This window comes from Protopterus annectens, chromosome 2.part2 (assembly GCF_019279795.1).
Source record: "Protopterus annectens isolate FY-2018-M chromosome 2.part2, PAN1.0, whole genome shotgun sequence".
Lineage (NCBI taxonomy): Eukaryota > Metazoa > Chordata > Ceratodontiformes > Protopteridae > Protopterus > Protopterus annectens.
In genome coordinates, this window is record NC_056730.1 from 1,121,765,819 (window position 1) to 1,121,792,063 (window position 26,245).

Consider the following 26,245-nt stretch of genomic DNA (forward strand, 5'->3'; position numbering starts at 1 on the left):
CCTGTTTATTGTGGTGACAAGGTTTAGGTCCCTAGAGCGTGTAGCTCGGAGGGATTGGGATTTCTTTAGGTGTAGCATGTCCAACAGCTCTGGGTTTGACATAGCTTTATATGTTAGGCAGAGATCACCTCGGAGTAGGCGATATGCTACGGAATAAAGCTGGAGTTTTCTGAGGCGGTCAGTGTAGGGCATTTGTTTGAGGCCAGTAATCCTCTTTGTAAGGTACTTCTGTGTCCTTTTCAGCTGCTGCAGATGTCTTGTGAGGTACATTCCAAAAGGGGCGTTGTACTCTATAATGGGTCTTATGAGTGATGAGTAGAGGGGAACAATGACCTCTTTTTTTCTGGATGACAGCTAATTATTTCTTCCAGAATTTTCTTAAGCTCCATTATAGCAGTTTAAGGTGTAATATAAATACATGCCAGTGTAATCCTTCTCCTTTTCCAGTAGACCCTTAATACTATATATCTTCCATTATTGTCTTTTACTTTTTTCTATTACTATTGGAGCTCCTCTTGCAATTAATATAAGTATTCAACACTGCCTTTGCCACAAGTATTCTGCTGAATAACCATCCTAAAAACATTTATTTATCAAATTTATATGTTCAGTTCTGGTGCATCTCATGGAGCACAGCTACTTGCACTCTACATTTTTTAATATAATTTTTGTATTTATCTGTGAGACCGACCATTAATGTTTAAGCACATTACAGAAAGAATCATGTTCTTGAGGGATTATGCTTCCCACCATTTATGCAGAACAGCTTTTTTTTTGTTAAATGTATGGTCCCAGCTTTTGTATTCAACGCATGCACCATTTGGCAGATTAATCTTTTATACAATTGTTCCTTGTCATCTCCATTTGAGCCTATTTCACACATCTTGCAAAATTTTTTATTTTATTGAAACCCTCAAACAATACACACATACCCCCAATACCCCCATAAAACCTAACAATAATGCACAAAATTATGTACATAATAAGAACAAAGTTTCTAAAATGAAAGCCACACCCACAGGCTAGACATCCAAAAAGAAAGGTCGTTCATACTAAGATGCAAGATACAGACTGTGCTTTTAGTAAATGCTATCTGATTTCTGCCTTATCTTTACAGCTCTCCCAGCTAAGAAAATACATTTTCTCCAAGACAAATCTCTTTATCAGATTGTCTTCTGGTGGCATGCAAACCAGACACAAACTGCTAAGGATACATTTTTTACCAGAAAAAAGCCTTCTTTCAATATTTTTTGTAATATACTTGTTTGCCATGATCACTCAACCAGACCCTTCCTTTCTCCTTTTTTTTCTCACATTGCAGTGCCTATATTTCTTAATAACAGAAAAAGAGAGAAGAAGGGAGAAAAAAAAAAAACAAAAGCACCTGTTTATATTAATATCCCCATTACACTTAAAAAAACTGAAAAAGCTTGACTTTGTAGCTTGCTAAGAAAATCACGGAACATTTATATATTATCATTAAGAGAAAAAAATGTTTTATTTACAGTTAATGTTCTCCCTTTTCCTTCCCTCGCCAAAGTAGTTCTCCAAAGCTTAATGACATAATGTAGGGCATATGCTTTAGAGTCCCCTACAAATTTACCAAAGTAAAGCAAAGCAACAGCCTTAATCAGTGCAGCCTGTGTCTCTGAATCCTGCCTACAGTTTAGCAATACTTTTAATTTTTTCCCAGTTTTTACCATAATATTTTGGACATGCATATAGCAAAACTTGTCCTTCTCCCCATAATACAGGCTACCATATTTTTTGTTTCACTCTTGGGACAGGCTACAAAGTTCCCCATTCCCCCATACTCTGGAAATACTAGTCAGATGATTAACTGGACTCCTATCAATTATCACATTTCTACCTGTAATACAAGTACATGTGAAGGTGAGGTGTGGGAGAAAAAGAAGTGATAATGAAGAAAACGCTGATACTACAGTTATAAACAGGAAACAATTAAAATGTTTTTTTCTGATTTGCATGCCCATGATAAATTAAGCGATATTTGGTTATCTCTTGATATACTGCTCTCAGAGATAAGACAACATGTCAAACTGTTTTCCACTAAATCATGTAAATGACTATAATCTGATTAACACAAAGTATGTTGCTACCTTAGCTAAGAAAACAAAGGCTAGCATTACTACATAGCCTTGATAACTCTGCATCTTCATAGCTGCAAATGTAGGTTTGCATACATATCCATATTACTTGCTAAAATAAAAGTGATGAACACATTTTAAATGATTTCTGCTTCTGCAGAATGAAAACTCAGTCTTGTCTGTAATGCATATATAACCATTTTTATTTACTACAATAACCACTACTCACCAGCTGGTTAAGAGGTGAATCCATGATGTAGCTGTGCCCTGTGTGTTGGCCTTCGTATTAAAGTATATCTTAATTTGCAACTATATAGTCCATCCATTTCTACCAAAGTACCGCTGCTAATCTACCTCTCCCAAACTTCTTTCATCTTAAAATGTTATGAAGAAAATACACACACAATTTACATGTGAGAAAACTTCCAGTGATAATTAAAAGCAATGACAGTTTTCAAAATACTAACAGATTTCCAATGTGCCAGAAAAAAATCAGTAGTACTAGGCAATTCTCTTCCTTTAACATCAGTAGTTTCAGGTCAGTAAACCGTTCACTAAGAAATGCTCTTTAAGTTGTACATGAATGTGAACACATCAGTTATTCCCAATGCTGAAATGATGAACATTCTAAATGCTACTGGATGCAAGATATTTTAAAACAATGTATACCATTCACTAATGCATTTGCTCTGAGTCATGAATCAGAAGGAAATAATACCTGGTGATGTTCCTTTTTTTTTTTTTTTTTTTTTCACCAAGGAACCTATTTAAGATTTCCCTTTCCCTGCTCTTCAACAGTGTTTTCATTCCTACAAATAAAAAAAAGGGACAAAACAGTCCAGCTTAGCTTACTAAAACGGTCACATTTTTCTCTTCTTCCTAATTGTTAACCAGATACGCCCACTGGACACAAATGCCCCTTTTATAAGGGTGATACCGCAGCACTGTCTGGTTAAGTGATTTGCTCAAAGTTACAAAACAGACAGAGACTGAGAGAATCACACCCTGGACTACAGGAAAAAAATCATAACAACTTACAGCTGTAATCTTCTGCAATGTCAAACAAACAGTATCAAACTTCTCACCTTAATGGGTTATTTTAAATACCTTCTGGATGTTAAAAAAGATAAAACTGAATGCACTGGAAAATTATGAAGCATTACTAAGAATTTCTCATATATTATAGTTTTTGCTCTGGAGCATGGGAAACTTGAAGCATTACAGATGTCAGGTAGATCGAGCTACTATAATTGTGAGGTGGCCATTATACCTTTTATTAAAGTCAACTTCTTTTCCTGATATTCCTGATATTCTTCTGAAATTGGACTCTTCCTTTTTCACAAGTATGGGTTATTGGAAAAAAACAGCTTTCCCACAGCAGAACACATCTTTCCTGGATGGGTTACTAGAAAGAGTTAAGATTACTATTCAGTGACGCATCTTTTTGTTATAAAACATTTAATTTTTAGTTCACTTCTGTGTCATCTATTAAGTGATTTTTTTTTTCTAATAGATGATTGAAGTACTGGTCCTTTAAAAGACAGCGAATTATTCAAACCGAATACAACTCACCATTCTAACTGCTACGACAAATATCCTTCAGCTGTTATTCAACACAAATTACTTGGGGGGGGGGGGGGGACTCTGCATCCTTTTTACTGCAGACATTAAAATCACTTTTACAGCAATATGGATACACCTATCACACTTAAGGATATTTAATCACTATGGAGTGGTCATATTAAATATCAGCTTCAACTGACTAACAAAATTACCACAATGTTATCTCACACTAACTTGTTATATTATTATTTCTTGCTCTGAAACAATTTTCATTTAATTTGCATAACATAAATTTGAATATCCACATTAATGAATTCTTCTGCTTCTCGATTACAACATATTCATCTTAAATGACAAGAATATAAATAATTTAATCCCTTCACATGAACAACTTCAAATGGCTTTTGAGTTTTTGTCAGAGATGCCACAAACATGAATTTAAAATTACTTATCTGAATTAATTTACAAACCTATTCTTCTGAAAATAATTTATAGCTTACATTATGCAGTGTTATCAGCCTCTGTTTCATATACAAGGATTTCAAATTTGTTATTTACCATGTTGCTTATTGTTTTTGCTCTGGTATTTGCAAATAAATGTATTTATACAACATGCTTCTTGCATTTAACAACTGAACAAAGTGATACATCTACAAAGGTTTCATATCTGTAGAAAATTAACTCAAAGCAATCTGAAACAAAGGGCAGAGAAAGTATTTGCTATACCTGCATATTGGATCAACATAAGAAATAAATAAATAAACATGGACATATATTGCATTTATGAATGACAAACCCATCTGGTAAACAAGATAATACATCAGAGTCAAGTCAAAAGACAGACCCCAGGATTTACTAATCTTCCTTGTAAGACTAGATTAGTCTTACACGGAAACGCCAGTCTAAGAGTATGACGGCAGCGCACCATGCATATTAATGAGGGCGCGCTGCCTCAACTCTAAAGCTTACACGGACGTGGACAAGTGTATGGGGCGTGTTGGACTGCCGAGCAGTCCAAAAATCCACACCTCTGCAGTGACAAAACCCAAGAAATGTCGAGTTACATGAGCGAGTTCACTCACATGTGTACATTGTAACACTACACTCCCCCATATTTTAAACCTCATACAAATTTAAAAATTAAAATAATTTTTTTGTTTGTTTTATTTCTGATATGGCTGCCCGTATTTGCGTGGGATTGTCCATTGCTTGGCTACAGTTAGCAGCTTAGACACCGAAGAGGATAATAAGAAAAAAATATGCAAATTAAGCAAAATAGCGACAGCATAGTGGTTAGAGCCTTCGCACAAAGAGGAGGCATTCCCGGGTTTGAGTCCCACTACTGCACGTTTCATTTTCTGTTGGAAATCTGTATACAAAAATATTTCCTGACATTTATCATGTATAAGTTTTGTAAAAAGCATTCAAATGTTATATGTAGTAGTGAACGAATTATATATATATATGAAGGTGAAATGGTTATGCATTCTGAGGCATGAGTAACTTATTTTAAGCAATATAAAGCACTGCTAAGCACATTTTAGCAATATTTAGCATATTTAAAACCAACTGCTCGTAGCTGAGCACCGCGTTAAGCCCAATGTATTTGCGCGTAGCTGCGCACCGTGTTAACCAACGCAACGTTGAGCAACGTGGGGCAATGTTGGGCAAAGTTGAGCAAAGTCGGCTAAACACAGCCACACCTCCTATACTATACCTTAACCATTCAGGTCTGGCCAGAAGGAAAATAAAAAGCAGTGACAGGGATCGAACTCAGGATACTGTGCACTATAGTCACAGTACATAACCACTAAGCCATGACAGCATTTCATAACCATGCACTTTCAAGAGCCACATATCTATCAAAGGAATATTAAACATTGCCAACATCAGCTAAGCAGGTGTGCCTACAGCTGAGTTTTTTCAAAACTGGACAATCACAAATAAGTGTGGGAAATGAGGCATATTTAAGCTCCACAGGCGGGAATACTTGCCATAACTGGTTGTAGCTCCCTTCTGCAGTCAGCATGGCCAGTGTTGGAGAAGGCACTCAATTTCGAGCGCAACGCTGGAGCACTGAGGAGACCAAAGTAATGGTTTGGCTCCTTGTCCACAATCATGAGGAAAGACTCCTGCGGGGCCAGTACCAGGGCACCCAATATAAAATGGAGGCCTGGAACAGTCTAGCACGTGATCTCACCAGTGCCACTGGCATTCCTCGGACTGGTGAGCAGGTCAGGCACCATTATTCTGACCTGAAGCCACGTAAGGAGGATCAGCTGGACCAGTGGATCCAGGAGTCCCGTGCGATGCCTAATGCCCCACTGAGTAAGTAGCCATTGTATTAAGTAGTTAAGAATTGCTATGCTTGTCTATATATGGATAGGTATGTCTCAACTTCACTGCATTTACTTCACAGCTGCAGGTGTCCGGGTTATGAATCAGCAAGCCCACGAAGATAGGTTGCAAAGGCTGCGTCATCTGGCAGGTTAGTAATTATTCTGCATGCACTGTTATATAAAATAAATGAGAGAGCCTTCAAAAAGTGTTTTAACCCAATAAATAAAGGTGTAATAATCCTTTAATAAATGTATAATTCCTGGAGTGCATCTGTGTCATTTTCTTTTATATGTTGTTGTACTGTTGCATTTTACAAATAGTATTGTTGTATTAAGCAGTGTTAACCCACACTTGGGTAGGCCCATATAACGTGGATGAAGGGAGTGCCAGTAGCTTTTATGCATATTTACAGCCCTCAACTGTTGGTTCATGCCCAGAATGTACAGGTTAATCTGGCACATGAGTAGCTTGGTATTGTGTTCCCCAGAAATGTCAGTGTGCTGCCAGAAATGTAGGGAGCTGTTAACATATAACGGATACTTTCACCTGAACATATCTAGATAATTATATGAAAGTAGAGCTGTCAGTGTACCATCTTAGCAGCAGTGTGTGTGTGAGCAACTCTCAAAATATGTAGCAGTAACATCTGCATCTTGGACAGTTTGTATGTAAGATACAGCTCGTGTATATAATGATCTAGCAAAATGCAATTGCACAATAAAATGACATTGGGTAGTGTAATAATACATGTAAGAGACATATAACTGCAGTTAATAGGAATGTGGTGAAAACTAGAAGGATATATAAGTTATTAATTGAGCTATCCTTTTCCACCCTACTGTATGTGCATAAAAAATGCAATTCCACACCTCAATCGGTATGTCTAATCTCAAAACATTTGTTGGGACATATGTCCTATTGGTTTATAAATATTTGCATTTAATTCTATGCATGTGCCCTGTTAAAATACCACAATATTGGTGGCCTGTTGCCATCGATTCAACCTGCATGCTGTTGTAATGTCCACTATTGTTTGATATATGCATGTGTTATGCTTACTTTTTAACTGTTGAAAATCTGGTGTGTTGGGTTAATGGGAATACTTCTGCATGCTGTTATAAATAATTGGGAATGCTGTTGACTGTTACTAATCCATATCTTTATTAAACCCTCCAAAACATAGTTCGTATGGGAAGGCCGGTCCCAGCGGACCGGCCTGTCCCACCTCAGCTGGCCATGGCACCTGGCACCAGCAGGTCCAGTGCCCAGCCTTGGACCTCCTCCGTTGGTCCTGTGCCACCTTCGGGTGGAAGCACTGCAGGGGATGGGTCTTGGTCCCCCCTTCCGTGCAAGCGTGGAAGGAGGAGGGCCACCTATCACCCTTCGAATGGTCTGGGCTGTGGTGCGTAGAGAGATTGAATGTTCTGTTGCAGAACCTCTACGCCAGCTTGAGGCACGAGTGGAGCAACTCCCGGGTCAGCCTGCCCCTCCTACACAGCCCCCAGAGGTGCAGTGGTGACTGCCCATGGGTGGGGACCTCAGTCCCACTGTTTCCATCTGTGGGCTCATGGGCTTGCGATTTCCAAACATCCCTCCCCATCAAAGGTGTTCACCCACCACACGTGTCATATACCGCCCCTGTATGCGTCTTCTTTGTCTTGTCTGTTTACCTCCCCAACCTACCTCCCCAAATATACCTACTTCCCCTACCCCACATTCCACTCTCACCTGAAAAAAAAAAAAGGGCAATCTGCTCCCAAAAAAAAGTTACGCCCCATACATAGCTACCCATTTTGCACACATGTTCACTGGACACATAAAATATAATTTAATTGGCATTACAACATACTTTGTTGTCCTTACCCCTCTCTCAGGGGTTGAAGGTTTCATATCTGCCTCCAAATTTATTTCATATGCACAGCTGTTGCTGTTAAAGAAATGGGCAGCTATGGACCTTCCCTACACCCGTCCTGCACATCCTGAGCTACTTTCCATACTGTCTTTCCCTCTTTGTGCCCCTTTTTCACCACTTTCCTATCTCCCCATTTTTCTTTTCTTTCAAAGAAATGAGTGCGGGGGTTAGCGGGAGTAAGCACTATTAAGCAGTAGTTAGCGCTTGTTTGCGCTTAGCTAAGCATTGCTAAGCATCACACAAACCTGCGCAAACCCACTTACAACTGCTTAAAAGTGCTTTAGTCACTATGTATGTGATGGCCCTTGTTCTGCTCAGGAGCAAAATAAAACACCTCTGTCAGTCTCAAACCCCGGACCTTGTACACACTACACAACATGAAGTACCACTAAGCCACAGTAGATATACAACAAATTGGTGCTGAAATAAATATATCATGCATCAGAATGAGTGAATGTAAAGGAAAACTAGGAATGCCATACCACACAACTTGTTCTGTGGATCTTTACCAACAGTTGTTGTGGGATTACATTACATGACTGTGATAAGAAAAGCAGCCATTCCAGCAGGAAATAATGTTACACAATCACTTTACAACCCCACACAGTATCACAATAGGACAAACACTGGCATATCTGTTTAGGGCAGAGGCCATACCTCTCAACTGTCCCTAATTTTCAGGGATGTCCTTGATTTTGACACAAATTTTGGCTCTGTCCCTCTGAATCCCTCCGAAAGCTACTGACTTTGGCCAGAAAGGTGGTGAATTACACTTAATGAATAATGACAATAATTAAGAGTTAGACACTTCTTTTACATCAGAAAAGGCGTATTAATTCATATGCTCTGATTCTCTCAATGTTTCAACTTAATGGCATTAACATTTTAAAGGTGTCCCTGACGTTTCCTTTACTTTTCCCTGAGTCTGTTCAAATATGTACCTGAGTGTTTGAGAGGTCTGGCAGAGGCAGAAACACAGAGGCATATCAGCCTTTCTGCTGTTACACACTGTGCAAATAGCTTTGGAAAGAGTTTTGGAAGCATACCCTTATGTAGGAATACAACACTGAAATACAAATGGATGTAGCCATGTACTGGCAGCAACCAACTGTAACAATGCCATTGCTCTATTGCTGAAAAGACCTGTGTGGCGCACAGACAAAAAATAGGCTATTCTCTGGCTACCATGTGGATAGGTACACAGTTGGGAGTTACGCAGACAGACTACTTGCCTTGATAAACTAACATGTACACAGCAACCCTGCAAGTCCAGCAATATAAAATCCACACAATAATACTTACGCTCTCTGTACTTCTGCATCCCTACCCAAATGTAGAATATACCTGTGTGTGCAGGGTCTACCAAGGATGTAGGTAAATATACTCACAGTACTGATATGCGTCCAGTTTTTCTGAGCAGCTTGTGCTAATGTCAACACTAAAAAAGCACAAACTGTTTAGAACTGAGTAAATGAATATTCACAGTATAGCAGTTCACAAACAATTCTTGTGCCAAAGGAATACATCTCAATAACTAGCTTTGTATGGAAGTTAATTACAAAAGTTGAAAAGAAAGTACATCTTTCCATGTATCTTGGGTTAGCATTTTGAGGGGCGAGTACATTTCTACACTGACAAGTGGGTATTGGAAGCAGCAATATTAGGTCTGAGTACAAAATGTAAATCTCTGGCTACACCCCTGGCTTCTGATATAAGAACTATACCAACCTTCTGTCTTAAACAATGATGTCCACAGCAAACAAGGATGATCTCCATCTTGGAAAGCTGAAAGGGCCACGCCTACCTGAGTTAGCAATTTATAGTACTGTGTTGCTATGACAGTGATTACTGCAATTACTACACAGCAGGCTGCATGCAATTAGCAAGTGGTGGCTACTAATTGGTGCAGAGGCCATCACATGCTCATGTGCAAATACCTACAAAAGCAGGCTGCAATCTCTGCCAACAGACTCAATCACTCTATTGCAGAGACTGACAGAGAAACAGAGAAAGGGAAAATAAAAATAAATATTACCAAATCATACAAAGGAAAGGTATGTGACACATATGTACTTACTGGCATGTAGTAGATGTTATTGAAGAATAGTCTACATAATGTGAACCATTCATATGTGGCAGCAGTACTTACTTATGCATAGATGTTCTGCTTAACTACTGCTATGGACAATACAGTGTGTATCTGTGGGCAGTGGGACATACCTGTGAAATGTGTAGCTCAGCAATAAATGTCAAAGATCTGATCCATGTTATCTGTGTTCTGGACAGTAGTGTGGCCAATGGCTGTTGGAGGGGTTAGCGCTGACATTATATAAACATGAGTGTGACAGGACAGCACATGCATGACAGACATATTAAAGTGTAGCTTAGCATTGGCAACTGCTGTAGCAGTCTAGTATGCTTATCTAGCATTTATAGCCATATATACCCCCTAATGTTAGTGTGTGTTCATATGTGACACTGTTTGTGTTGCAGCAAGGCCCAATAGTACAGCTGTGAGGTCCAGGGACTTACAACAGTGTGGACCTTGTGTGTGTATGCCACACACATATCGAGAAATATATATGTGTCATATATATTCACATCTGTATATGTACGTAGAGCAGGGGACATATTGCAACTGTTTGTGAAGGGTGGAGACATATATGTTGGTGAAGGTTAGTATGCACATATCTGTATGTAGGTTTTAGTGTGTGACAAACAAGACAGCATACAGAGCTGGTATATGACATGTGGTCGTTAAACACTGTGGGTGGTTTGTTCAGTTTGCAATGTTGAAGCCAGTGAGGCCTGCTAAAGCTACTTGGGCTGTGAACACCTTCAATGATTTATCCCAAGACTGTGCGATTTTATTACATTACTGTACACCTCACATCCTTTGTATAATTGATATTCTCACTATGAAAGGTGAAATGTATATGCACTTACATATATATGTCTATGTACACCAATGGATGAGTGTATGTATGTATGTATGTATATATATATATATATATATATATATATATATATATATATAGTTATATATACTCATACACACCTACATCTACTTGTTGCAATAGATTCTCTGTACTGTTAACTGACTGTGATGGTCAATGTGTTTGTGAATACGTCAAAGATATGTATCTGTGGGATAGCTTAGTGGGAAACTGTTTATGTCATGGTATTATGGGTCCTTGCTTTGGGCGGCCACGGTGGTGCAGTGGTTAGCATTGCCGCCTCACAGCAAGAGGTTCTCCGGTTCGATCCTCGGCTGGGGTGCCTTCTGTGCGGAGTCTGCATGTCCTCCCTGTGGTCGCGTGGGTTTCCTCCGGGAGCTCCGGTTTCCTCCCACATCCCAAAGACATGCTGCAGGTGGATTGGATACTCTAAATTGGCCCTAGGTGTGCATGTGAGTGTGCCTTCTGTGGAAGGTTGGGCGCCGGGCTGGCAACTCGACACCGTAAAACTCCACTGCCATTCAATGTGCAGACAAGGTGATCCGCTGTGGCGACCCCTAACCGGGAAAAGCCGAAAGAAGAAGAAGAAGAAAATTATGGGTCCTTGCTTTGATCCTAGCAAAAGCTGTGTATTCTGTTGCTAGGCAGAAAAAGTGCTATTGCATACAGTGTGATTAAGTCCCTTGGTTTTAACTAGGGTGTGTCACTGGAGGCTAAAGCAATACATCTATGATTATTGAGTGGTACTGATGTTGAATCCAAATTCTGTGTGTACTGTAGTACTACTTGAAGCTCTGGGCCTGTACAGCAAAGTATGGTGTATGTCCACATTGCTTGCATCCACTGTTTTGTGTGGTCCCTGTATTCATTACAGATTACATTTCTCAATAGTAAGGTTGTGTAAGTGCTGACACACAGTACTGTATAGTACACATTGAAAGCTTACCTGGGTTGTCATACCTTTGTGTCCTGTAATTATGTCTGATGTCTATGTGGGTATGTCTGTAACATGTCCTTTGACATATGTGTGGTAAAACATATAACTGCGTATCTAGCAACATTCATAGTGTACTACAGCAGTATGTGACCTATATTCCTAATTGTGCACATATTTTGGACACGGGTTTGCCATTAACAAGTTGTGCGGTATAATAGTAATACATTTACTGGACCTTGTGATGGATGATATATTTCTTTACACATCAGCTTGATGTATATCTGCTGTGGCTAGGTGGTGCATCGTGTTGCATGCAGTGTTCCAGGTACTCTTGTATAGTCTTATATAGTGATTTTATTTTGTTGTTGTGCAGAACATGGTTCATTAGACTGAGAGTGAGACAGGCACTTCCAAGCAGTTGTTGGGTGAGCAGTGATAAGTGGCAGTTAAAGTGTTTTACTCTCGGTTAGCTAATAGGTTGCTATATATGGCAGTTCAGTGATATCTGTACTGTATAATGTTAAATGTGCCATAAGACTTGCTCAGACATATTTTCATATTTATGTCTTCCAGGGATCATGGCACATCGCAGGAACCCCAGTTACACTAGTGCTGAAGATTACATAATTACTATCAGTATGATTCAGCACTAGTCTCATGTTCTCACAAACCAGCCAGGATCAGCAGAAGCATACTGCAATGTGGCAAGATGTTGTCTGCAGGGTAAATTAAGTAGGCCTGCATAACCGAGCAGGTACGCCACCACTGCAGTGATCTTCTCAGACATGTCCGTCAGCATGCTGCTGATGTGCGGAGACAGCTTGCAACATGAAGTGGTGTTAATATCCATCCCCCCCTCACCAGAGTAGAAGAGCTGCTCCTGAGCCTGGTGGTACCTGCTCAACAACAACAGCAACAGACATACACCATGATGGAGGTTGGAGCCACCCAGCATGCACACATGGAGCAGGCAGGTAACATGGCATATCTGTAGACTACTGTTATCTGTAGCGGTAGATCATGCATATCCGAGATGTGGAGTGTGTCGTTAAAAGATGTGGAGCCTGCTGTGCAATACTGATCATTTGGAACATAATCTGTAGCCCTGTGAATGTAAACTGTTGTTGTACTGTAAGATTGCAAACACACAGTAGAAATGCCACAATTGTGGCCACTGACAAACTAACTCATCTCTATGTAGGTCCCTCTGGGGTGACATCAAGGCAGCGGACAGATGCTGGTGAGTGTGTCCTACATTTATTATTGTAAATAAAAAGTGCATGTCATAGTTAAGGTGTAGGCCATGTACACATGTAACACACCTACCCATAATGCATGCTGTGCATGTTTGGTGTAAGACCACGCACATCTCACTAATGTGATTAGCTGCCTGAAACACATGCAATACCCAGACCATCTCAAACAAATGTGGCTAGACTGTAGTGACCACTGGATAGGCACAATTGATACTCAACATGCACATAACATACACATCTATGTCATACACAGAGCATTTTAACATGCTACACATAAAGGATTCCCAAACCCTCTGTAAAGACCCACTCCAGTATCCAAAATCTTATCCACACATTACACATAATATACCTGAGGGGTAGAGGCCTATCATGGGGGCATTTAAACACTCTGCAACACACTACACATTCATGTCAGGGAATGCTCCTTACTGGCCTCCTTACAAACTCAATTAACAACTGGTTGTGAAATGGTGAATGTAGCCAAGGTAGTACAGTTCCAGTACAGCATGAGTAGTGCTGGTTTGGGAAACATTTGTAGCCTAGAGTGACCACATGATGCTTCATGATGATGGCCTATGGTACTATACCCCATCCAGTTATTGCAACCACAGTACTACACATAGCTTTCATTGCTATACACCTTGCTATACACCTTAATGTTGTGTGTGTGCACACATATGCACCTCTAAACAATATGCATACCAATCACCATTTGCACAACTGAGACATATATGTCTTGTGATGCTATTGAGTGGCTAGGTCATATGACACACATTAGGTATGTGTAGTGTTTAAATATGCAGTTGTGTTTTAGCATGCCATGTCATGGATGACACTGGCATGTCCACAATATGATCTACACTCACCATAGGTACCGTACATTGGGTATGTGGCCGAATGGTATTCCATCAATTATCCATGCACCACTGATGATTTTGTGTGAATACTCATCACGCATGTGCTAAAAATGTGTCTACAATTACTTGCTAAAGACACAGAGGCTGTAATCAGCATTGGATACCTATCTGACACACAGATACACACCCAGCCATGGCATGTACACCTGTTTGTTATGGTGCACAGTACATTACAGAGTTTTGAATACCTGCACAGCAATGTTGTGTCCATGTATGCATTGTGTTCCAGGGGGAGGCCCATCACCTAATAACAAAACACATGCATCGAAGCCATGTATACCGTTAGTAACAAGGGCTGTTTACACCTGCACTCCATGCTGTTGAGCAACACATGTCCTGCATGCTGACATGTGTGATATGATTGTTTTGCTTGTGATACTGTACCCCACCATCACCTGCTATTGTGTATGTTCTGAGATTGCTGGTGTTGTGTGTGTCTGCTTTAGGGAGGAGTGTATTTTTGTGTGTGTGCATATGTGCATGTGCGCATGTGGTCTGACATCATGTTCAGGTCTTAAAGTGTGATTCCTGTTTTTCTCTCACAGGTGCCGAGGTGGGGCTGGTTCAGTACAGCAGGGAACCTGATGTCACTGAGACAGACAGTGATCATGAGGATAGGTGTGTTGAGGCACAGGCAGGTTTGTCAGGGTCTGTTGTTGGGCCACCAAATGACAGTACACAAGTCTACACCCCATCCATGCACATAGTCCTACTGCCTGTACATTCATCATCACCATTGCCCTTAGCTGAGGGACAGTGTATGGTTGGCACTGGCCAGGACAGTGTGGTATCTATGGCACATGTATCAGGACACAGCAGCCATAGCCAGATGTCTGGAAAGTAACCACATAGGCAGATGCCCAGGGGTTCTCGTCAGAGCATTGCTGGTCATCGTGCCCCTGGCAGATGTGCCACACCTCTTTCTACTACACGCATGTTCCAAGCTGTCATGGAGGCACAGACACGAACGGAGCGGTCCACCAGACACCAGCAGGGACTAAGGGCACAGAGGGCTCATAACACCTTTGTAAATGACAGTATCCGTGACCTAGCAGGTGCCATATGTAAATACACTGAGATCATTGATAGATGTTGGGGTGAAACATTGGATGTCCTCCACAATGTCATGTCCATGTGTCAGGACAGTGCGGGATGGTTGAAACGTCGACGTGAACATATGCCAGCAACATCAGCAGCTGGAGGTTGCCATGGATGTCCAGCAAGTTACAGCCGCTCCAGTAGTGCCAGTACCAGCCCCAGCAATGTTGGGGGGGGTTGTCCACAGACCGTCCTAGAAGACCACGTGCACGTGGCTCTGGCCAGTCCCAGCAGGGACCTGGATCCAGTGGACATATGTCAACCTCTTCGGATAGTACCCAGTCTGGATTAGTACCTGATACTGTCTGTAGCACCCCTGCCAGGCACAGGTTCCGTATCCATGGCCAGAGACGGTGATCTGTAAAGCCTGCCAGGTACAGTCTGTAGCTGTCTCACAAATCCCCATATATGGCAGCCACATGGTGGAACTGTGTGCATGCAGACACACACACATAAACCAGAAACCTAGGGCAAACACATACTCACACACATTACATCAACACTGGCCCATAACAGTATTCATGGCCCTCACACACACACTCGCACACACATGTCGATTGTATGGCTCAGTGTAGGCCTCTGGCAAACCAACAACACACCCTGTGCATATGATGAAACCTGTGCCACCTCCTGTCATCTGTAACATTGATGCAGGAACAGGCTAACATGGTGCTGATGCACAGGGTGACTTTAATAAACTATAGCAATGGTTGAATGTGTAGCATGTTGTCAGCAATAAAGTGTAATGATATCCTTGAAGGTGTAGCTGAGCAGGCATGATGCATTAAAGCTGTAATTAGCAATGTTGTATTGTTTCCACCAGTGTTTATTCCAACTGTGTTTTGTTTGCCCATGTGCCACTTGGCTGATGTGTGTAGTTGTGTCAGCATGTGTTATACAGTGGACAGTAAGTGTGGGGTGTGTGCAGCACAGGTTTGCAGGTGTACACTTGTGAACATGGTGGAGGTGCACTGTCTGCATGTGCGTGCATATTGGACACATGGGCAGGGTGACATGCCCTGTACTGGCCAGTGTTAACACTCCATACTTTCTATTGGTGGCCAGTATGCATTGTACTACACACATTTTGGAACTTGAGTACACATGTGCGTGTATGACACGGGTTGACACTGTGCTGTGGGTGATGCTGTTGTTGCTATCTGTCATTGATTTGGATTACTAAGGTTAACACTGTCCCAGCTGCATAATCCTTTATTAATGCACACTGTTCACCTACAGGGTTGCATGGACCGTGCTATCACAAACACAAGAAATTCTCACTTATACAGTAAAAGTGCATTAGTCTCATGAACCCCTGCCATAAACTAAATATATAATAGAAGGTATGAAGTTGTATCAAAAAAGAGTTACATACCAAGAAGGGATAACCTCTCTGGTCAGTATCACTGGGAAAATACAATCCCTCAATAAACATACAAGGCAAGCTTCAAAATACAAAATGGCAAGGATTCCAAAGACAACACTAAAGCTTTATTCAGTGTTGTTCATAATCTACAGGGGAAATCTCAGACTGGGTCACAGTTAATGTAAATGGTCACAAAGTACACTTATCTGACTGACATTACCAATTCCTTGTCAGACAGTTTGAATGCAGATTTCACCACTCTGTCATTACACAAGGGCCACATTTCCAGACCTGAAGAATGTAAAACCTGATGATTAACAGACACTCTAGTTAAAATATCTCTTTAACAAAGTACACACCACAGTGGCAATGGTACTACACAGTGTCCCTGGCTGTGTCATACACAAGCTGACATATGAAGTCACCACTCACCTAAACGCTCTGTCCAGATGCAGCCTCTATACAGGTTACATACTTGTGGAATGACACACGGTAATGGTGTTCACAGTCCACAAGGGTTGAGCTACAACGTCTTCTTCTTCTTCTTCTTCTTCTCCTTCCAGATGCTCCCATTAGGGGTCACCACAGTACATCATTTCTTCCTGCCCTCTGCATCTTGCGCTATCACACCATCCACCTGCATGTCCTCTCTCACGACAGCCATAAACCTCATCTTAGGCAGTCCTCTTTTTCTGTTACCTGGCGGCTTCATCCTTAGCATCTATTTCACAATACACTCTGCATCCCTCCTCAGCACATGTACAAACCAACATAATCCTGCCTATCTGACATGGTCTACTAACCTTCAAACCTGGCCTGACCCTCTAATATACTTATTCTTAAACCTGCCCACCCTCGTCATACCCAGTGCAAATGTTAACATAAATTGATTAAGGGTAGAACTACAACAGGTCCTGGAAACTCTCACCCTATATGCCAGACCAATGTTATCTGGAAGGCTATGAAGCACAGCATTATGGAACTCATTAACAAAGACATTATGAACCTGCAAACACTGCACCATACACACTTAGGTCCTCTAAAGGCCAGATCATGGCTCCTACACCTAGTAGACTTCAAGCCAGTGAACAAGGCTAAAGGTTAGGGAGGGGAGGTCAACACAACGAAGCTATAGCTCACCAGCAATTCATACCCATCCCACATACTGGTATTATACATAACCTCAACAGACTGACCATAAACAATTGTTAGATGATGGCTTGACAACTGACGCACAGATGTAGGACACACAGTAACATTTGCATCCTCCATGCACAATTCTATGCCAGTAACAAGTGGTATTCACCTGCACTCAGTCCTGGGACCACTCCTTTTTGGCATATAGCTTTCTTAGGTACAAGCAAACACAGTAGGGATATGTCTGCCCACGTTTGATGACAATGCATACTGTGGGCTATACTTTATTCTCCAGATGACACACACATCCTCCAAAAGGGTATCATACAGACAGATACCTGGTGTCAAACTCATGCTGTAAAGCTATAAGCCAAAGAAAGCATAGTTATCCACTTTTAGAAAACAAAGTATCCCCAGAGTACCGCATAGGTAGTAGTCCCCAAAATGTGGAACAGGTACTAATGTATACATAGAAACATGTGTTAAGTCATCTCTCTTTTGATAATCACATTACCAAAGGGTTTTGGAAACCCTCTGTGGAGCACATAAGCAATAAAGGGTTTGCATGCAGATCCACAGAGGTTGTTGCACACCTATAATGATTAATCATCTTTGCCAGACTTTACTTGCTTTGGAACAGGTTTCAAATATACCTCAAGCATAAACCCTCACTCACACTCTTCAATAGAAACCGTGATGAGTGGATGTGAAACGGAAGACTTAGCCCAGGGAACACTGCAGTGGCTAAGCTTGTCACAAGCATACAAAAGTGACCTAAGGTCTGGAAAGTGCCAGCACGCTCTGGCAAAGATAACAGATGAGTTCATGGAGAAAGCAGAGTACCCACCTATGAAATACTTGAGGTCACATGTATGTATATGGATTTGCCCCACAGCTACCTTACATGTGTAATGCACATACAGTTGTCATTGTGATATGTCATACACTAGAAAAATCAAAACCCACTCCACATTGGCCAGTGGTGTCACACACCTGGAGCACACACACAGTCAGCAAGTGTGAGATTCAAACTCTTTCCTAACTACATTATGATACGACAGCAGTATGCATTTACACGACGCGTTATACACATTACTGGGATTTCACCTTTCCACAGGTATATCTGTAGGATGGTGACATCATCAGACTTGACAAAGATGAGTATACCATTTTTAAGGGGTGCGAGTAGACTCCAAAAAGGTTGCTCCTTCCCAGGGAGACACACACACACACAGTTGGCAAGTGCAGGACTCAAACCCCTACCTAACTACATTATGATACTACAGCAGTACGCATTTACATGATGCGTTATACACATTACTGGTATTTCACCTTTCCACAGGTATATTTGTAGGATGGTGACATCATGAGACTTGACAAAGATGAGTATACCACTTTTAAGGGGTGTTAGTAGTCTACAAAAAGGTTGCTCCTTCCCAGGGAAACACACACAGAGTTGGCAAGTGCAGGACTCAAACCCCTACCTAACTACATTATGATACTACAGCAGTATGCATTTACACGAAGCGCTATACTCATTACTGGGATTTCACCTTTCCACAGGTATATTTGTCGGATGGTGACATCATGAGACTTGACAAAGATGAGTATACCACTTTTAAGGTGTTTGAGTAGTATCCAAAAAGGTTGCTCCTCCCCAGGGAGACACACACAGTTGGCAAGGGCAGGATTCAAACCCCTACCTAACTACATTATGATACTACAGCAGTACGCATTTACATGATGCGCTATACACATTACTGGGATTTCACCTTTCCACAGGTATATTTGTAGGATGGTGACATCATCAGACTTGACAAAGATAAGTATACCACTTTTAAGGTGTGTAAGTAGTCTCCAAAAAGGTTGATCTTCCACAGGGAGAGACACACACACACACACACACACACACACACACACACACACACACACACACACACACACAGTTGGCAAGTGCAGGATTCAAACCCCTACCTAACTACATTATGATACTACAGCAGTACACATTTACACTACACGCTATACACATTATGGGGATTTCACCTTTCCACAGGTATATTTGTAGGATGGTGACATCATCAGACTTGACAAAGATGAGTATACCACTTTTAAGGTGTGTGAGTAGTCTCCAAAAAGGTTGATCTTCCCCAGGGAAACACACACACACACAGTTGGCGAGTGCAGGATTCAAACCCCTACCTAACTACATTATGATACTACAGCAGTACACATTTACACTACACGCTATACACATTATGGGGATTTCACCTTTCCACGCGTATATTTGTAGGATGGTGACATCATCCGACTTGACAAAGATGAGTATACCACTTTTAAGGTGTGTGAGTAGTTTCCAAAAAGGTTGCTCCTCCCCAGGGAGACACACGCTCACACAAACAGTTGGCAAGTGCGGTGTTCTTAATCCAAACTAAGTAAGTCTTTACACTTCAGCAAGCAATATGGAGTTACAGGGTGCAATACAGACATTACTTGCTGACAGTCTGCACAAAGGTTTTTTTCACATTTGCTAATCTCAGCAGGCTTATCATACTAGGTGTATTGTGAGTGTATTGTATGCATAAGCCATGACCATATCATATATGGGTTGATGCACCATCATGCTGGCACATACAGGGTCAAACCTAGAGCATCATCTTGCCTTCACCTACATGATACTGCAATATAACAGAAAGATGATAAACTTCAACAATTAGCTAAGCTTATGGTGTCATTCAAAGGGGATCCAGTCTCTGTCTGCCTGTGATGATATGATAGACAAGCCTTGTTGCTTCGCTACAGATGGTTTGCACCTGTCGCCCCTATGCTTCTGAATACTGGCCAAGGCTCATGCTGTCCCCATATTACCTTTTTTAGGCAAGGCTCAAAGGTTCATAGGTAGGTACTAGACTATCGGCCCTGGGGCCTATACAAGCCCAGCCAAAAAGGTACCCTGGCTTTTGCCGCCCAAGAAATTTATTTTCCTGTGCCACTGTCGAGCAGACACACAGAAGTGATCCCCAGGGTGAATTTCCTATTTCCCATCCAATCATCAAGATTTTTCTTGAAGAGTGCTAATGAGGAGATTTGTTTGATACAGATAGGTAATTTATTCTGGAGTATGTGAAGTCTCTGGGACAGGAATCTATCCCTCCGGCTTGTTCTGTTTATTGTGGTGACAAGGTTTAGATCCCTAGAGCGTGTAGGTTCATAGGTAGGTACTAGGCTATCTGCCCAAGGGAATATTTATAAGCCTAGCCAGAATGTGTTGGCTTTCGCCTCCCTTTTAAATTAGTTTCCTGGGCCTCTGCCTAGCAGGGCCACTGAAGTGATCCCAGGGGTAAATTTACAATTTCCCATCCACTCATCAAGATTCCTCTTGAGAGTCTGTGAGGGGCTCTGTCTAACATTAACTGGGATTCCATTCCAGAGCGAGCGAAGTCTCTGGGACAGGAATCTATCCCTCCAGCATGTCTTGTTTATTGCATTGCTGAGGTTTGATTCATTGGAGAGTGTGGCTCTAACAGATTTGTTTTTCTTGAGGTGGAGCATGTCCATTAATTCTGGGTTGGACATGGCCTTATACGTCAGGCATAAATCACCTCTGAGCAGGCAGTAAGCAACCAGGTAGAGCTGGAGTTTCTTTAGTCAAGCTGCATAGGGCATCTCTTTGACGCCCATGATCCTCTTGGTGATGTACTTGTGTGGTCTTACCAGCTGTTGCATGTGCCAATTAAGGTACATACCAAATGGGGCATTGTACTCTATTATGGGCCTAATGAGTGATGAGTAGAGGGGCACAATGACCTCTCTGGATCTAGAGGTGAACCCTTTCCTGATTAGGTGGGCTACATAGAAGGAATATCTAACCACTTTGGCAATGTGATTATCAAAGGAGAGGTTACTATCTACCTGGGTCCCCAGGTCCCTAATTACATTTTCCGTACCTAGTGGATTATGACCTGTGTGGTAATTCATGGGCACTTTGTTTTTTCCAAAGGGGGTGACTATGCATTTTTTGGCATTCAGCTTCAGGCCATGGTTTTGAAACCAGGTATCTGTCTCTGTAAGACCCTTCTGGAGGATGTCTGTGTCAGCTGGAGAGTCAATTATGGCCCCCAGTTTGCAGTCATCTGCGAACTTGGTCACCCATAGTCCTCTCATGCTTGCCTGTATCTCAGAGAAGTATATACTGAACAGGAGGGGTCCCAGAACCGAGACCTGTGGGATGCCACTTGTGACTGGTTTAGAGGCGGACATGGCACCCGCGACTCTGACCATGTGTGTTCTATCCGTGAGCCAGGTGGCCACCCATCTCATGACATAGGGGTTAATGTTCAAGCTGGTAAGCTTGTCTATGATGCCAGAGTTGGGAATGGTGTGGAAGGCCTTAGTGAGGTCCAGGTGGTCTGCCTGGACTACCTTGCCTTCATCTTTGGCCTTGGTAACTGTTTCAAAGAAGTCAACTAGGTTTAGGAGGCAGGATATGCCTTTAACAAAGCCAAATTGGGTAGGGTCCAGTGTCTGGAGGTTCCCAATGTCTCTGTTTATGAGTTCCATGATAATTCGCTCCACAGCTTTGCAGACCAGGCTGGTCAGGCTAATAGGGCGATAGTTCCCAGGTTCTGTTGTGGCACCACCTTTGTGGAGCGGGATGACTGTTGCTGTACCCCATTCTTTGGGTACATAGCCTGTGGTATGGCTGAGTCTGAACAGTGAATTTAGGTGAGGGTTTAGTTCCTTTTGGAGCTCGTGTAAGACGCAGCCTGGGACACCATCTGGTTCCATTGATGCTGTGTTCTTAGCTTTGGAGAGGGCGGTTTTTACCTGCATGTCCGTGATGTCTGGGGCTCTGCATTCATCTGAGATGGACACAGGCCCTTTTGAGGGTGAGGGGGGGGGGGTGAAGTTTACACCAAACATGTCCGCCAGGATGTTGGCAATGTCAGTTGGTTCAGTGTATTTTTTGCCATTTTGCAGTAGCTCAAAGCATATCTGAGAGTTGCCACCTAAACGTTTGATATAGCTAAAGAAGGGCTTGTGGTTATCTTTAGATTCCTTGGCAATTTTTCTTTAGAAACTGTCCTTGGATGATTTTATGAGTGATCATAGTTTCTTGCTAATATGATCAGTGATGCCTTTCCTTTTTTGGAATTTTGCTCTATCATGTAGTAGTTTCCTCCTTCTATTGTATAGCTTATTTATGGCCAAGGACCACCAGATTGGTTTCCTCTTTTTGAAGGAGTGAGATTGGTTTAATTCGGGATGGCTCGATCCATGCATCCCTGTAGATGCTCATATAATGCACTTGTACAGGATTCTGTGGATTGGATAGCATTATCCTGTGGCAAGGGGGCTTTGAAACTTTCCACTTCGGTCTTTTAGAAGTGTAAAGTTTGCTTTTAAAAAGTTTTTCACAGTGGTTTCCTTGACTGGGGGTGGGGTCGGGATGTGGATGTCCAGTGTGATTACTTTATGATCTGATCTTACCGGCGAGAGGTTTACCTCTGGTGTGGAACACTGATCCCCCATGTTGGTGATGATCAGGTCCAGTATGTTGTCACCTCTAGTGGGCATGGTGACCAGCTGTTCCAGGGCATTTGCGTTTATAAACTCTAGGAAACATTGGGCAAAGGAGTTTGTACTTGAGTAATTCTCCCAGTCAGTGTTTGGGTAGTTGAAATCTCTTAATATCATGGTATTTGGTAGGACCTTTATATTTTCCAGTGTTCTCAGGAATGCTGAGTGAGGGTCCTGAGACAAGGTAGGTGATCTGTAGCAGGCTATGATCTGATAAGCAGCTTTGCCCACTGTTAGTTGCACTTGGATGGTCTCCGAGGCCTCGCGCTGTGCCACTAACCTGGAGGTGTGGGTATCCTTTATGAAAATGGATACACCCCCTCCTTTTGTATTTTGGTCTGGGTTTTGGGGCCGAAGCTTGGAGAGATTGGGATTTCTTTAAGTGGAGCATGTCCAACAGCTCTGTGTTTGACATAGCTTTGTATGCTAGGCAGAGATCACCTCTAAGTAGGCGATATGCGACAGAGTACAGCTGGAGTGTTTTGAGACGGTCTGTGTAGGGCATGTATTTGAGGCCAAATCCTCTTTGTGAGGTATTTCTGGCCTTCCAGTTGTTGTAGATGTCTTGTGAGGTACATACCAAAAGGGCATTGTACTCTATTAATGGATCTAATGAGTGATGAGTAGAGGGGAACAATGACCTCTTTTTTTCTGCATGAGAAACCTTTTGTGATGAGGTGTACCACGTAGAAGGATTTCCTGACTGCTGTGGCGATGTGATTATCAAAGGAGAGTCTACTGACCACCTGTGTCCTAAGGTCTCTTATCACACTTTCAGTGTTAAGTATACTACCGCCTATGTTGTAGTTCATGGGTACAGAGTTTTTACCAAAGGGGATGACAATGTACTTTTTGGCATTGAGCTTGAGGCCATGGCGTTGACACCAGGCATCTGTCTCAGTGAGGCCCTTTTGTAGGATGTCCACATCATTAGTAGTTTCAATTATGGCTCCTAGTTTGCAGTCATCTGGGAACTTCATTAGCCAAAGACCTTCTGTGTTAGCCTGTACTTCAGGGAAGTAGATACCAAACAGGACAGGACACAGGACTGAACCCTGTGGTACTCCACTTGTCACTGGTCTGATGTCGGACTTGGGAGTCTGCTACTTTCACAGTGTAGTTCTGTCAGTGAGCCCGTTGGCAACCCATCTTGTGACATAGGGATTTACACCTAGTTTAGTGAGTTTATCTATAATTCCAGAGTGGGGGATCGTGTCGAAAGCCTTGGCAAAATCTAGATAGGCTGTGTGAACCACCTTACCCTTGTCTACAGCTTTGGTGACTGCTTTGAAGAAGTCTATCAGGTTTAGGAGATATGATCTGCCTTTTACAAACCCAAAATGGTTGTTGTCCAGAGTTTGGAGATTACCAATGTCTTTGTTTATAAGTTCCATGATGATACGTTCCATGGCCTTGCAAACCAGGCTCATCAGGCTAATGGGGCACTAGTTCCCCAGGTCTGTGGTGGCTCCCCTCTTGTGTAGTGGGATAACCATCATTGTGTGCCATTCAGCAGGCACAAATCCTGAGGTGAGGCTATGATTGAACATGGTACTTAGGTGTGGTACCAGTTCGTTCTGTCGTTCATGTAGAATGCAGCCTGGGATGTCATCTGGTCCCATGGATGCTGGCTTTGGAGAGTGGTTTTTACCTGTGCAGCCATGATGACAGCAACTTTGCATTCTTCCGGTATAGAGATGGGCTCTTTCATGGGTGAGAGGGGGATAAAGATAGCAGTGATCCTATCTGCCAGGATGTTGGCAATATCAGTTGGGTCTGTATATTTAGTGCCATTGTGCTGTAACTCAGAGCAGATCTGAGTGTTGCCATTGTGATTCTTAACATAGCTATATAATGCTTTGTGGTTGTCCTTGGAATCAGTGGCGATTTTGTTTTCGTAACTAGCTTTGGAGGATTTTATCAGAGATTGCAGCTTCTTACTGAGGCTGACCAGGGAGCTCCTCCACTGATGGGTTTTACCCTCTTTTGCAACAGTTTCTTCCTTCTGTTGTGCTGTTTGTTTTTGGCAGGGGACCAGCAGATTGGCTTCCTTTTCTTGGAGGATAGCGTCTTGGTTCTGTTTGGGATAGCAGGATCCATGCACTCATGTAAGTGCTTATAAAGTGCAATTGTGTAGGATTCAGTAGTTGCAATTGTATTGTCCATCTGCATGGTGTCCTGAAGTTCACCACTTCTGTCTTAAGAATCATGAAGTTGTCTTTGGAGATATTTTTAACATGGTTTCCTTAATGGGGGTGGGGGCAGAATGTGTATATATAGGGTAATTAACTTATGGTCGAATCGGACCAATGAGGCGTTGTCTTCAGGTTTGGAACACCAGTCACTCAGAACAAACCAAACCCCATAACCAACACAAATAACCACAAAGTGAGCTAAATGCTACTCATTGTCAGATGTCTCAGCCTCCAGATGCACACACTCGAAGCACTTCTCTGTATGGAGAATATTGATATCTGTGCAGTAACAGAAATCTAGTTCAAGGCTCCAGAGAGCACACCAGCATTACCGAGATACTACTCATTCCATACCTTCCAGCATCAGAACCTGGATCATAGCACATAGGATGTTGATGTATCCGTATTCATCACGAATACCTACACCTCTCTCTACATGCACTCTACAGGATATGTACCCATAGAATGTTGCACAGCAACGTTTTTCCCATTCCACATGGGTGGGGCCATAAAAGACCCTTGGCATTCACGCTCTATGAACCTGACGAGTCTGATCTGCAAGGCAATGGAGCCAATCATAATGGAAGTCAACAATAAAGACATTGGGAACCTTCACACATTGAGCACACCCAGTTTGGCTTTGTCAAATGCAGATCACGCCTCCTGAACTGGGTGGATTTCTTTGAGACAGTTACCCAGGCTACAGATGATTGAAATGAGCTCTACACAGCCTACCTATACCTTGCTAAGGCCTTTGACACCATTCCTCAGTCAGGTATCATAGATGAACTCACCAACCTGGTCATGAATCCATACATCACAAGATGGATTGCAAACTGGCTCACAGATAGATCCCACAAATTAAGGGTTGCTGGCTACATG

General features: G+C 42.2%; 1 protein-coding gene across 8 annotated transcripts in view; it reads right to left on the reverse strand.

Annotated features, from left to right (window-relative positions):
• The window catches only part of APBA1 (amyloid beta precursor protein binding family A member 1), a 1,810,703-nt gene that overhangs the window by 1,160,919 nt on the left and 623,539 nt on the right, over positions 1–26,245 (reverse strand). Inside the window, exon 5 of one of the 8 annotated variants that reach the window (XM_044064356.1) lies at positions 3,379–3,513. The exons of the other annotated variants lie outside the window; for them this stretch is intronic. The gene's annotated coding sequence lies outside the window, so the exon portion shown is untranslated. The remainder of the gene's footprint in view (positions 1–3,378; positions 3,514–26,245) is intronic. 8 annotated transcript variants of the gene reach the window in all.